Source organism: Tursiops truncatus, chromosome 6, assembly GCF_011762595.2.
Source record: "Tursiops truncatus isolate mTurTru1 chromosome 6, mTurTru1.mat.Y, whole genome shotgun sequence".
NCBI classification, from domain to species: Eukaryota; Metazoa; Chordata; class Mammalia; order Artiodactyla; family Delphinidae; genus Tursiops; species Tursiops truncatus.
In genome coordinates this window covers 25,557,879-25,572,035 of record NC_047039.1, presented here as the reverse complement: position 1 = coordinate 25,572,035, position 14,157 = coordinate 25,557,879, and the positions used below count along the sequence as shown (strand labels likewise).

At 39.8% G+C, this 14,157-nt stretch overlaps 1 non-coding gene across 1 annotated transcript; it reads left to right on the top strand.

Annotated features, from left to right (window-relative positions):
• Nucleotides 1-13,671: 13,671 nt before the first annotated feature.
• On the top strand, nt 13,672-13,776 carry LOC117312884 (U6 spliceosomal RNA). Its single transcript, XR_004527288.1, has one exon. It is a non-coding gene; the product is annotated as a U6 spliceosomal RNA (small nuclear RNA).
• The last annotated feature ends 381 nt before the right edge of the window (nt 13,777-14,157 follow it).

The window sequence follows — 14,157 nt, the reverse complement described above, 5'->3', positions numbered from 1 at the left end:
AGGAGTTCCCTCTCTAGACACAGACTGGCAACTGGCAACGAATCACCCTGCCCACCTCTAACCAGTGGGTGAGCACATGTCACAAGCTGGGGCCACATACCTTCCCCCCACCAAATTTTACTCTTCAGCAGGATGATTAGAAAAACTGAACACAGATTTTTTTCTTGAGGAAGAGGACTGTTTAGGGGAAGACACATTATCAGTTCCCGCTCTAAAGAGTCCACTTATCCACCTTCTACTGCCCCCAGCACACACAGACGCATGCTGTTGTCCTGTTCATCAGCCTCCCTTCTGTTCCATGAGTAATTCCACATCCTTCCAATAAATTCATTCTTAGCATCAGTTAACCAGAGTCAGTTTCTGATACTTGAAACCAAGCAGCTGCATAATAGGTTCATTTTTTTCTCAGTTTAATAAAACCAACTCAAGGATGTAACTGGTCTCTAAAGATGGTCTATGCTTCCAATATTCAAGGAAATCTTTGTAAATGTACATTATATTTGTGTGGCACTTCCCAGGCTTTAAAGTACTCTCTCTCTCTCTCTCCACACACACACACACACACACACACACACACACACCATGTGCATATATATAAGTACGCATTCATATATACACGTGCGTGTGTGTGTGTATGTGTGTGTGTGTGGAGAGGGATAGAGAAAGAGAGAATCATTCTCAACTGAGACTAAAATAAAACAAACAGCTCTCCAACTCTGTGACATAAATAGCTATTGAACACAGAAAAAAGTGAAATGAAAAAAGAAAAAGAATGGCATTGTAAATGTCCTCAGATTTTCTGGCTCCAGCCCAGAATGCTTTTAAGTAAACAACACACAAAAGCATAAAACCAAATGTTTTAACACTTACTAATGAAGTATTATAGACCCCTTATCTCATTGAATCCTCTTCATAGCCATCTGGGATACTATTAGGCTTATTTAACACTATGAAGTAAATGAGAATTTCAAGTAAATTGTCTTGTGTCTCAGCTAACAAATTAGAAAAACAAGATGATTCAACACCAGATCGTTTGGAATGCCAAGTCTATGTTCTTTACCCCACATCATATCCATCCTCTGCAATGGGGAAAGAAACATACCCTTAATGGACTTAAATCAGAAAACACTTTTAATAAACGTTACTTGATAATAAACGGTTTAACTATGTGAGGGAGGGGTAAATTTCTGCCACTGAACATATATCAACATAAATTCAAGGTAGATTAAAGAGTTCAATGTTTAGAAATGAAGCAATAACCAAGTAGAATAAAATATAGGCAAGATTTTTCTGATCTCAGGGTGGGGAAAGCCTTTCTAAGCTAAACAAAGGAAACATCTTAAAGGACATTATTGATATATTTGACTGCATACCTATTAAAAACATCTGTAGCACAAAAAGTTCTATGAATTGAATCCAAAGACAAACAGGAAAAATATTTCCAAAATACATTATGCAAGATAAATAGTCTTAGTATATACATATTTCTTCTGAAATAAAAATATTAATCAACACTTCAATATAAAAATATACTCAACAGTCATACAGTCAAATCTAGATAGGGGAAGAATACATCTAATTTAAAAATACAGGTTCTCTAATAATGAAAGAAATACAAATTAAATAAACTATGAGTTTCTATTTTCACACACCACATTGACAAAAGTTTTTTAGTTGTATCAATACTATTACAACACTGAATGCACTGAGTAATTCTGTAGCAAACACTTTAATAATGTGTAACAAACACCTTAAAAAATGTCATTATAACTTGTCTCAGTGGGGAAGTGTTTTAAAAATACATTACATTTATATGATAAAACGCAAGGCAGTTATTAGGTGATAGGATGATTTTCATCTTCTTTGTTTACATGTCTACATGTAAACATGTTTACATGTCTATATTTTCCAAATTTTTACAGTGAGTATCTACAGGACAATGTGTGTGTATGTACATACATATAAACACATATATTGCTATACATACACACATGTATATATATATACATACACATAAATGATTTTTTAAATTTTGCACATTTAAGTTTGTATGTATTCGTGTGTGTGTTTATTGAGAATTTTAAACTCAATGGGGCATAAATAAGAAATCATTTCATTCTTATTTTGTCAAATCTCCCTTTTCCCTCCCATGTTGATACCCTAGGCAGAGTCCACAATTTCTGGATTCTTTCAGTGATTTGGAAACTCAGTCTTTTCATTTTAAAACAGAGTCTGTTCTCTGCTTTGGGGCTCTCTCCGGCTCCAACCCCAGGCAATGCCCCAGCTTAGAGGCCCTCAGATGGAGAGGGGGCCGTGGTCTGCACTTGCTCTTTCTAGGTTGAGGTGGGGAAGGACGTGGTGGCTCCTGGGATACCCCCTGCTCTCCTTCTTATGGACGCAGCTTTTCCTCTCTGAGGGGCAAGGAGCCCAGGAGGCTCCACTGGTGGAACCCGCAGAGCCCTCTTCACATGGCTCCCTTGTTTGCAAGATTCGCCTGTACACCCACTTCTTCTGCACCCTTTCTCCTCTCCGCCACTCTGATGTTGCCAGAGCCTTTTGTTTCTGAGGCTTCTATCCGAGCAGCTAAGCCATTCAGGATAGAGGTCTCTGGGGCTTACCCGTCATGGGGAGCGGAGAAAGAGTTAGAATACAGAGCAGGCAACTAAGTGCCTCTGGACAACTCAATTTCTCTTCATTCCTGTCCCCATGAGCTCTCGCCCTCCAGCTCCCTGCCTCCCACTCTCCTCCAACTCATTCTCCGCCCTGCAGCCCAAGGACTCCTTCTAAAACCCACACCCAATTGCTTAAAAAACTTTCAGTGATTTCCCGCACCCTGAGGGTAAGCTCCAAAGCTACTCACGGGGCTGTGAAATGGCATCTGGTTTCTCCTTAGTGTCTACCTTCATTTGGTCCTCCACTTCCTCTCCCATCTTAGCTGCACTGAATGTTTACCCATCTCCAACTAGCCGCACTCTCCACATTAGGTCTCCACACACGTGTTCCCTTTTTCCAACATACGCTCCGCCATGCCCAGTCCTATCACATCTGCCTCCCCCTTCACCTAATCAGTGTCTGCCCATTCTTCAGATTGCAGTCTAATCTATTACAATCCTTCAGGGAGGTCCCCCGCCTGAGACAGGGCAAGGGCCCCATGGACCCTTCCATCACCTGTCATACACTCATTATACTATTTTGCAATCACTGATTTAATTTCTGTGCTCTCTCATAGGCCATGGTTCCGCTGAGAGTTAGAATTGCATCTGCCATATTTACATGGGTTTATATCCTCAAGACCTAGCACCTAGTCACTTAATCCAGAATAATAAATACATAATGAGGATTTGACTATAAACGAATTCCTAAACTTGGATTGAAGCTGCTTAAGGGTATCTGGCATGGTCCTCTGCAGGACACAAGCTGAATAATCAAAAAGAACTGAATAAAAGGTGTATTTTTTCCAAACTGTGGGCACAGCCTAAGGAAAGCAGCAAGGGTGGAACAGCATCCTAAGACATGAACCTAAGGAAGCACTTACCACCCCAAGGCACAAAGGGGAACAGAACGGAGCCTCGGTCAGGATCTACTCAGAGATAGGGCTGCACAGAGAAGGATACCTGAGCAGAAGAAAAGCTGATATGAACCTGCAATTCAGCAGGGAGTCAGGGAATGAATACCTGAACTTCTCCCTCCTCTCCACCCCCATCTCCTGTTGGTGTCTCCCAATGCCTGAAAAAATCCAAAGCCACAGGACAAGGAAGTACAGTGATGTGGTCCATCTAAACCAGGTTTCCAGGGTGCAGAGCAGGGTGGAGAAGAAGGGAGGGTAGATTTGGAGTGGTACCAGCACCAGCAGAGGTCTTCCTAGCTCTACATTTCTTTGCATCCCCCTCAGTGCCTGGCAGTGGGCCATAAACACCCATGAAAATGGATCCACTAAATTGAATTGAATGAAACAGAATGGAATTGAATTGCTTTGAACTGAATGGAGTGAACCAGACTGCTAAGTAGTTTCCAAGTCAAGAGTTGTCTTATCTTTATGGTATAATCATGGATCTTGCACCCCTGGATTCCAGTACAGTCTCTCTAAGCCTCCTGGTTTAGCAGAGTTTGGAATGCACAACATCCCGTGTTCTGAGCAATTCCAGTGAATCCTGCATTTCACTGTTACATGACATTGTATGTAACTTCATATGTTATCTTTAATTCCTGGGTCTCCCTCCCCACTAAGTTTATAAGGCATGGTAAATTGGGCAAAGAAATATTGTTTGTCTTTAGGGTTTCAAACCCTAAGAGGTAGTAGACTATTAGAGGTTTATACACATGCATTAAAAAATGAAAAAAAGGAAAGTGCTACTTTTACGTGGGATTTCCAACATTTTGCAGCAGCCTCCAGGTGCCGCTATTGGCTTGTAGAGAGCAGCACCTTGTGAACGCGAAGCTGGTAATTTACCTGGTGCAGCATCTGGGAGCACAGAGCCATTTGAGCAGCAGCTGATGCTGTGGCAGGTGGTGTGCCCGAGGCATCACTGGCATCCCTTTAGGAGAGCAGTTAGAGTCCTGGAGTTAGAAGGGACACACGGGCCAAGTCAGGCTGACTCTAAAATAACCTGTCGAAAATCAGTCATTTTAGTGGAAGCAATTACCAAACTCTTACAGTAACAATCAGATGATTAGATAGTCCCCTGTTTACCCAATCATGTTATTGATATTTTACCATAGGCCCAGTCTTTAAAAAAGACAATTTAAACCCAGCAATTAAACTTGAACACAATGCGGGACTTCCCTGGTGGCACAGTGGTTAAGAATCTGCCAGCCAATGCAGGGGACACGGGTTCGATCCCTTGTCCGGGAAGATCCCACATGCCGTGGAGCAACTCAGCCCGCAAGCCACAACTACTGAGCCTGCATGCCACAACTACTGAAGCCCACACTCCTAGGGCCCATGCTCCACAACAAGAGAAGCCACTGCAATAAGAAGCCCGCGCACCCCAACGAATAGTAGCCCTCGCTCACCACAACTAGAGAAAGCCTGCGCACAGCAATGAAGACGCAACGCAGCCACAAATTTAAAAATAAATAAATTTAAAATAATAAAAAAAGAAAACTTGAACACAATGCAAGTCCAAAGTGTCTAGTTGGACTAGAGGGTCTTTTATGACTCCGGTAGGGGAACAGAACCCAACCTAGCTGCTATAGGAAAATTACTCTTTGTCAGATTTTTGGTATAATAATGAAAATCATAATAATTTCACCCACAGTTAAAACAGTCTGTGTAATTAAATCATGGTATAATGGGATTATACGGCTATACAGAGGCTGAAAAATCACTGATCTTGATGTCAAGATCTGACAGAACACAAAACAGAAACCCACAAAAACCTCACAAAAGTAGTGTTTATAGAGTCAACTATAAAATAGCACAGTGATGTGATCAGTTGTGTAATATGGAAACAAAAAAAAAGTTACATCATTCATTAAAACCTACCTAGTCTGTTCATTCCAAAAGAGAAGTCATTTTAAATTAGGTTAAAATAGCATAAAGGGAGGTGGAGATTTGAAAATGATAAGGACACACTTTAAGCCAAAAGATTTTATGTCACTTTGCTGTGCAGCAGTGATCGGCACAACGTTGTAAATCAACTCTACCTCAATAAAAAAAGATTTTTTAAATAGCTATCCACTAATGAAAAATCTGAAAGACAAATTAAGGAAACACTCCCATTTACCACTGCAACAAAATGAATAAAATACCTAGGTATAAACCTACCTAGGGAGACAAAAGACCTGTATGCAGAAAACTAAAAGACACTGATGAAAGAAATTAAAGATGATACCAACAGATGGAGAGACATACCATGTTCTTGGATTGGAAGAATCAATATTGTGAAAATGACTATACTACCCAAAGCAATCTACAGGTTCAGTGCAATCCCTATCAAATTACCAGTGGCATTTTTTACGGAACTAGAACAAAAAATCTTAAAATTTGTATGGAGACACAAAAGACCCCGAATAGCTAAAGCAGTCTTGAGGGAAAAAAATGGAGTGGGAGGAATCAGACTCCCTGACTTCAAACTATACTACAAAGCTACAGTAATCAGACAATTTGGTACTGCCACAAAAACAGAAACACAGATCAATGGAACAAGATAGAAAGCCCACAGATAAACCCATGTACCTATGGCCAGCTAATCTATGACAAAGGAGGCAAGGATATACAATGGAGAAAAGACAGTCTCTTTAATAAGTGGTGCTGGGAAAACTGGACAGCTACATGTAAAAGAATGAAATTAGGACACTTCCTAACACCATACACAAAAATAAACTCAAAATGGATTCCAGACCTAAATTTAAGACTGGACACTATAAAACTCTTAGAGGAAAACATAGGAAGAACACTCTTTGACATAAATCACAGCAAGATCTTTTTTGATCCACCTCCCAGAGTAATGGAAATAAAAACAAAAATAAACAAATGGGTCCTAATGAAACTTAAACGCTTTTGCACAGCAAAGGAAACCATAAACAAGACGAAAAGACAACCCTCAGAATGGGAGAAAATATTTGCAAATGAATCATCAGACAAAGGATTAATCTCCAAAATATATAAACAGCTCATGTAGCTCAATATTAAAGAAACAAACAACCCAATCCAAAAATGGGCAGAAGACCTAAGTAGACATTTCTCCAAAGAAGACATACAGATGGCCAAGAAGCACAGGAACAGCTGCTCAACATCACTAACTATTAGAGAAATGCAAATCAAAACTACAATAAGGTATCACCTCACACCAGTTAGAATGGGCATCATCAGAAAATTTACAAACAACAAATGCTGGAGAGGGTGTGGAGAAAAGGGAACCCTCTTGCACTGTTGGTGGGAATGTAGATTGATACAGCCACTATGGAGAACAGTATGGAGATTCTTTAAAAAACTAAAAATAGAATTACCATATGATCCAGCAATCCCACTACTGGGCATATACCCAGAGAAATCCATAATTCAAAAAGACACACACACCCCAATGTTCACTGCAGCACTATTTACAATAGCCAGGTCATGGAAGCAACCCAAATGCCCATCGACAGACGAATGGATAAAGAAGATGCGGTACATATATACAATGGAATATTACTCAACCATAAAAAGGAACGAAATTGGGTCATTTGTTGAGAGGTGGATGGATCTAGAGACTGTCATACAGAGTGAAGTAAGTCAGGAAGAGAAAAACAAATATCGTATATTAACACATGTATGTGGAACCTAGAAAAATGGTGCAGATGAACCGGTTTGCAGGGCAGAATTTGAGACACAGATGTAGAAAACAAACGTATGGACATCAAGGGGGGAAAGCCGCGGGGGGGTTGTGATGGTGGTGGGATGAATTGGGTGATTGGGATTGACATGTATACACAGATGTGTATAAAACTGATGACTAATAAGAACCTGCTATATAAAAAAACAAATAAAAGAAAAAAAAAGCTATCGAAAGTCACTGACCACCCTGAAACATTTTGAAACCGAGAGAACAAGGGCAAGATGGGAGAAGCAATTATTAAGGTGCTGAAAAGTCCAGAGACAGGGACTGGACCCCAGAGAACAAAGAACAAGATGGATGAACCCACTTCAGAGACAATCGTATCATGCATTGCTCACGTCAAGGATCTGAAAACCCAGGGGGCGTCTCTGATAGAGCCATCTTGGGAAGGTCAGTGTGACACCAAGCGTGTGACACCCTCCTGCTCTTCCCCATCTGCTCGTCCTGGACCCAACAACTGGAGAAGAAAGAAGAGAACCTGATATGCAGCAGAGTCGAGGGTGGGGTGCCTCTACCCGTCATATGACCGTGGACCACAGAGCAAGTCTGAGCTTGATGGAGGGGAAAGGGAAACAACTCTGATTAGGATATAAGATTGAAGTCTTGACTTGGACCAGACTATATTTTTCAATACCTGAAATCAGACTGTTTCTTTCTGTTAAAGTGACTTGGCAGCTATGGGATTTTTTCCAAGCTGTTATCAAGGGACAGGGAAGAAAGACACATCAAAGAAGGCAGCAGTAGGCAGAAAACAATGTTATTTCCTCTTTGTATTCAATTAATTCAATCAAGAAAACAGTTACTTGTGGAACTAAGTGTTTACAAACCCCAATCACACTAATATTAATGCCCCCCACCAACACACAGAGTATTTTAAGAGGCATAGAGCCCACACAGAAAAGTTTGTCTGATTAGTCAGTCTGAGTCACTTACACATTCTCAAATTGAAGGAGACCAAGCCCCAGGATTGAGGGTCCTGATGGTCCTACCATAATTATGTAAAAGTGGTAAAGAACATTTCCTCTAAGGAAGGGATGCTGGAAAAGAGAAACAAACAAAAAACAAACAGTGGATGGACATTACAGTACCAAAGTGGAGCATATCACAGCAGCTGACCTACTTGTTTTGGTTTTGTCTCAGTTGTCAGTAATCATCTCCTTCTGTCTTTTTCATTAATCTACTTTTTAAACATCTCCCTTGAATATTAGGCTTGATTAAAGGAATCAAAGAGCAGGACATCTGTGAGGCAGAGGGAGTGTGGGGTAGACTTCAGGTCAGCAGGTTCTTCCTGAAAGCTGTATGAACTTGGGACAAATGACCTCATAACTTTTAAGCCTTAACACTCCTTTAAAAACTTACAAAACTGACCTAACAAAGGAAAAAAAAAAACAGTCAACGGTCACATGAGTGACTTCAGAAGCAACTTAATTAGGTATTGGTTTTCCTTCGAGGAATAAATATATAATCTATATTATGGTGCATCCAGTGGGTTTTAAAGATAAGATCAAGAAACATGAAAGTTACCTTTTATGTTAAACAATAAAGAGATTTATATAATAGACTGCCCAGGTAATAAAGGACTAAATAGAAGGGAAAGAAAGAGGATAGAAGAGAAATAGAAACGGAGAACAAAAATTTCAAGGAAAAGGCAGAGGCAGAGACAAACACAAACAAATTACAAAGAAGGAAAAACCAGGCAGGGTGAGCAAAACAAGCTGGGGGGTGGGGTGGGGAGCGGGAAATACAAGCTAATGTCTGTATGATAGGAGCGCCATCTTGTGGCTTAAAAGGATAGTGCAGCTGACGGCTTCTGACGCCTTCTTCCTCTCTCTCAACTGTACAGTAACTGCAAACAGTAACTTCACTTTCTTGGTACATTTGCAACGAACCAAGTGAAATTAAATAGCGGGAAAAGCCCAATGTATGGACTGAGGTTTCCCAATTCTTCCGAGGGGAAACAATGGCTCATAGAACATTCCAAACATTACAAAGATGAGATACACCTGAAAACATTCAGAACAAATCTAAAAGTAATGACATTTGTAAGTAAAGTTTTCTTAATATTAAGTTTCCTGTGACTTCTGTTTCATTTACCTCAATTAATTCATTTATTCATTCAACAAAGAATATTTATTGAACATACATGATGTGCCCCAAATAGCACTCCGTGGGTGGGAGATACAGCAGCTCCTGACCAATGAAGCTTCTGTTTCAGTGGAAGATAAACAATCCAGAAATAAACAAGTAAATATAAAGTGCCAGTTGGGATTGGGTGCTACAATGCTAACCAAAGCAGGATGTGGCAGATAGGAAGCATGGGGGTGAGAGAGGGCATTACTGTTTTATCTGGGACGGATAGAATGAAAATGAGCAGAGACATGAAGTGAGGGAGTGAGTCATGTGGCTTTAAGGGGAAAACAGACCCAAAGGGGACTAAGAGACAGAGGTGCTCAGGCTCTGGAGTCAGACACACTTGAGCTAGAACCCCAGCTTATCATTTACCAACTCTGTTACTTGATCTCTCCAAGCTTGCATTTCTTCAACTACAAAATGAGAATTAAAATGCTTTCTTCGTTATACTCTTGGAAGATCAAATGGGGATAAAATGTTGCAAAGGTTATATGCATATAAAGTGCTTTGCACAGTGCCAGGCACATGGCTTGTATACAAAAGTAGGGGGGGATAAATTAGGAGTTTGGGATTAGCATGTACACACTACTATATATAAAATAGATAACCAACGAGGACCTACTGTGTAACACAGGGAACTCTACTCAATATTTTGTAATAACCTATAAGGGAAAAGAATCTGAAAAAGTATATATATATATATATATATATATATATATATATATATGAATTACTTTGTTGTATACCTGAAGTTGACACATTGTAAATCAACTATCTTTCAATTAAAAAAAACCAATAAACATTAGCTATTACCTATGTCAGTTTTTTTTTTTTTTTTTTTCGGTGTGTGGGCCTCTCACTGTTGTGGCCTCTCCCATTGCGGAGCACAGGCTCCGTACGCTCAGGCTCAGCCGCCATGGTTCACGCGCCCAGCCGCTCCGCGGCATGTGGGTTCTTCCCGGACCGGGGCACGACCCCGTGTCCCCTGCATCGGCAGGCGGACTCTCAACCACTGCGCCACCAGGGAAGCCCTCTATGTCAGTTTTGATCCATGTGACATTATAGACACAGATTTGAAAACACCTTGATTCTTACGTTTTTATGGGATTGTTCAATAATAATAGCTACTATCGAGTGCTTACTCTATTCACCTTATGTTAAATCGTCACAATATGTCAAAAAGGGGTAATGTTATTTCCATTTTACAGATGAGGAAACTGAGGCCCAAAGAAGTTAAGTAGCTCGCCCGTGTCATTCATGCAGTCTGTGTGAGCCAGAATTCAGACCCAGGCAGTCTGACTGCAGAATCTGTGTTCTTAGTCACAACAGGAAACTAGCCCTCAGTTAGCTGTGCACAGAAGGCAAGTGTTGGAAGCCAGAATCCGAACCCAGACTTCTCATTTCTTCCCCTCCATGTACCTCTCATTCAGAATTACTTGATTTAATCTCCGTGATTCAGATTTGATCATTACACCCAAACTGCACCAATATGATGCCAAAACAATTGATCAGTGAAAAATAAGATTTCAAATCACCTACCCAGTTGTTTTTCATATTAGGGGAAATAGCAACCCATTAGGGAGTTGTGAAACCAATTTGGTCAATGGTAATCAGCTTCTTTTTAAAAAATGAAATAGGGCTTCCCTGGTGGCGCAGTGGTTGAAAGTCCGCCTGCCGATGCAGGGAACACGGGTTCGTGCCCCCGGTCCGGGAAGATCCCACATGCCGCGGAGCAGCTGGGCCCGTGAGCCATGGCCGCTGAGCCTGCGCGTCCGTAGCCTGTGCTCCACAACGGGAGAAGCCACAACAGTGAGAGGCCCGTGTACCGCAAAAATTAATAAATAATAAATAAATAAATGAAATAGATAAAATGTAAAACACCATATAGGTACACATAGTAAGGATATTTTCAAGTAAACCTTTGTTTCATGCGCGCACATGCGCGCACGCGTCTATTTAAGTCCTCAGCACTCTCTGTATTTTGATGTAAAATGCATTTCTTACAGTGTGCCTCAAACTAAATATCTCAAAAAACACTGATTTAGGTGATACTCTTTAATCTTCTCAAAAAGATGATTAGTTGCTCAATTATACTTTTTGATTTCCAATCTAGCCTGTTGAAATCAGGTATGTACATCATAAGATGAATTACCAGAATGGAATTTTCATGCCTTGTTCAGATATGTTGCTGTCATGGACAAACCAAGTCTTTACCTATATGTTATCAGCAAATCTGGAACAAGAGTACAATTTTTACTCTTTAGTGTTTATTATTCTTCCCAAAGACTTGTTGGATTTTTTTTTCTTTCATTGAGGAGACAAGTCATTTTAGCCTCCAACACATACTGTCTCATTTTGCTAATCATAAAATTTATGTCACACACTGAAAAAGAATAAACAAATTACAAGCCTTAAAGAGACAGGTTGGATTTTCAACCAGTAGGTGAGCTTATATACCATATATTCAGCCATCCTCAGGCATTTTTCAAAGTTGGAAATGTCAGGCATTTATATGGTTTATTTGTAAAGCACTAACAATAATTGGAACATTATGGTCTTATTATTTGCCAAAGAAATTTATTTAAGCAATTCAAGTGGCTGAAGGTTAAGGGTGTAGAAAAATGTCATGTGACACCAAATAAAATTTTATTACTGTTTTTGCACTTACATAACTTAGAAACACCTACTTAAAATAAATAAATAAATAAATAGCTTCCTCCCTTATGACAAAAGTTTAATCTTAGCTCACACTTTTAGAGACATGACATAGGGCAAAGGATGTTTTGATAGCTTTAGAATTTTCTGTACAAAATATGATTTGGAGCCAAAAATATCAATACTCAAAACTAATCAGTAATCAAAATACCAATCAGTTCTCGTAGTATGGACTTCGAGGCAACAAACAAACAAAAAACAGAAAACCTTCAATGTGTCTGATATTTTAGTTCCATGGTTGGCCTTCCTTGGTGTCCTTCAGTCAGTATCAGAGAAATTTCTGAAATTGAAGATCAGAGATGATCAGAGCTCCTTCTCTACTCACCTTCCATATCACCACCATCTCTATCTAATACTACCACTTCCACCATTACCAGACCTACAAAGTCTAGAGCCCTCTACAGGGAAAGCAATGAGTTCCTAAGTCTTGTCATCTGCCCACCAGCCTTCATGTAATAATCATTTGCTTCCCTATCTCTCTGCATCTCTACAATTCTATTCACCAACCACAGAACAATTGATTTCCAAGAAAAGACTTAACAACTCTATGGCCCTGATTTTCCTGATCATTTCTGGTTTCGAATACTTTGTCCTCCAATCCTCAGAAACAGGGTTAAAATTGTGCCACACCTCCATGGTTGCAGTCTCTGTGACAGGTATCACTTATCGCTCTTTCCTGCTGAGCCCAGACACAGCTTCAGAATCCTCCTCAACCCTGCAACTGGGGCAACCACTAGCAGCTAAACAGAGTTGACATGAGATTGAATGTATTTGACCTTCGTGTTACACACCATCATAATGTCTAAAACCAACACTTTGACGTTCAAACACTATATCTCAGACCGTCCCTGGCATTTGAGAGGGGAACAAAAACCAATGTCAGATAACATGTTTGATTTTAAGGTTTGGAGGAAAGGGTTGCAGAATTTTGCATAATAAGGAAACGAATAGCTTCCAGGGAACAAAAATGGCCATGATTAATAGGACCAAATAATGGGAAATCTAGTTCATCCCCATGTCTAGCATTTTGCCCCATTGATCAACCCAAAATCAAACCTTTTGTCAAATAAAGAGCTGTTAGTTTTTAGATTTAAACAAAATTGACACTACAGCTATGACAATGTATTCCCTTTCTCAAGGACATTTGCAGTAGAAGTCACATCTCAAAGGGGAACCAAAGGATTTCACTTTAAAAGGATTTGACTTTAAAGAATTTCAGCCAGGAGAAAACTGGAAATCTTTGGTTATGGCAAGATAATATATGTAATATATTAATTTATGTCTTATACTAGTCTAAACTAAGGTACTTATCCCACTCTGGACTCAAAAAGGAGCCAAGATTTCACTTTTTTCCCCATGGAAAGTGGGCAAGATCCCCACAAAAGACACAGAGTATCATCTGAAGAAAATATCTGATCTACCCAGACATCAGCATTAAGCTGAGAGGAAGTAGTATTTGAGTTTCTTTTAGAAGGGATAGGTTTAATTGAAAGAACATATGTTGGAGGCTCGCTTCGGCAGCACATGTACTGAAATTGGAACAGTACAGAGAAGATTAGCATGGCCCCTGAGCAAAGATGACACGCACATTCATGAAGTGTTCCATATTTTTAGAATCTGAAAAATAATAGATATATATATACATATGTGAAACTGAATCACTTTGCTATACACCTTAAGCTAACACAACATTGTAAATGAACTAGACTTCAATAAAAGAAAAAAATTGGGTAAGTTGGGTGGGGGGAGCAATTGGATCCCCTTCCCCCAATTAATGACATTAAATGCAGGAAACTGAGAGGCTTCTTTAGTAAAATAAACATAACTAAGTTAAATAACAGCTATGCAACATAACACAGTGTTTGTAGGCAATGCATTTAATCGGAGTTTTTGGAGTCTTCATACTAAAGTGGAATAAAAATTGTTTTGAGGATGAGAGATGGTATACACAAAGTCATTAGCACATAGTAGGTGCCCATGTAGTGCAGTCAGG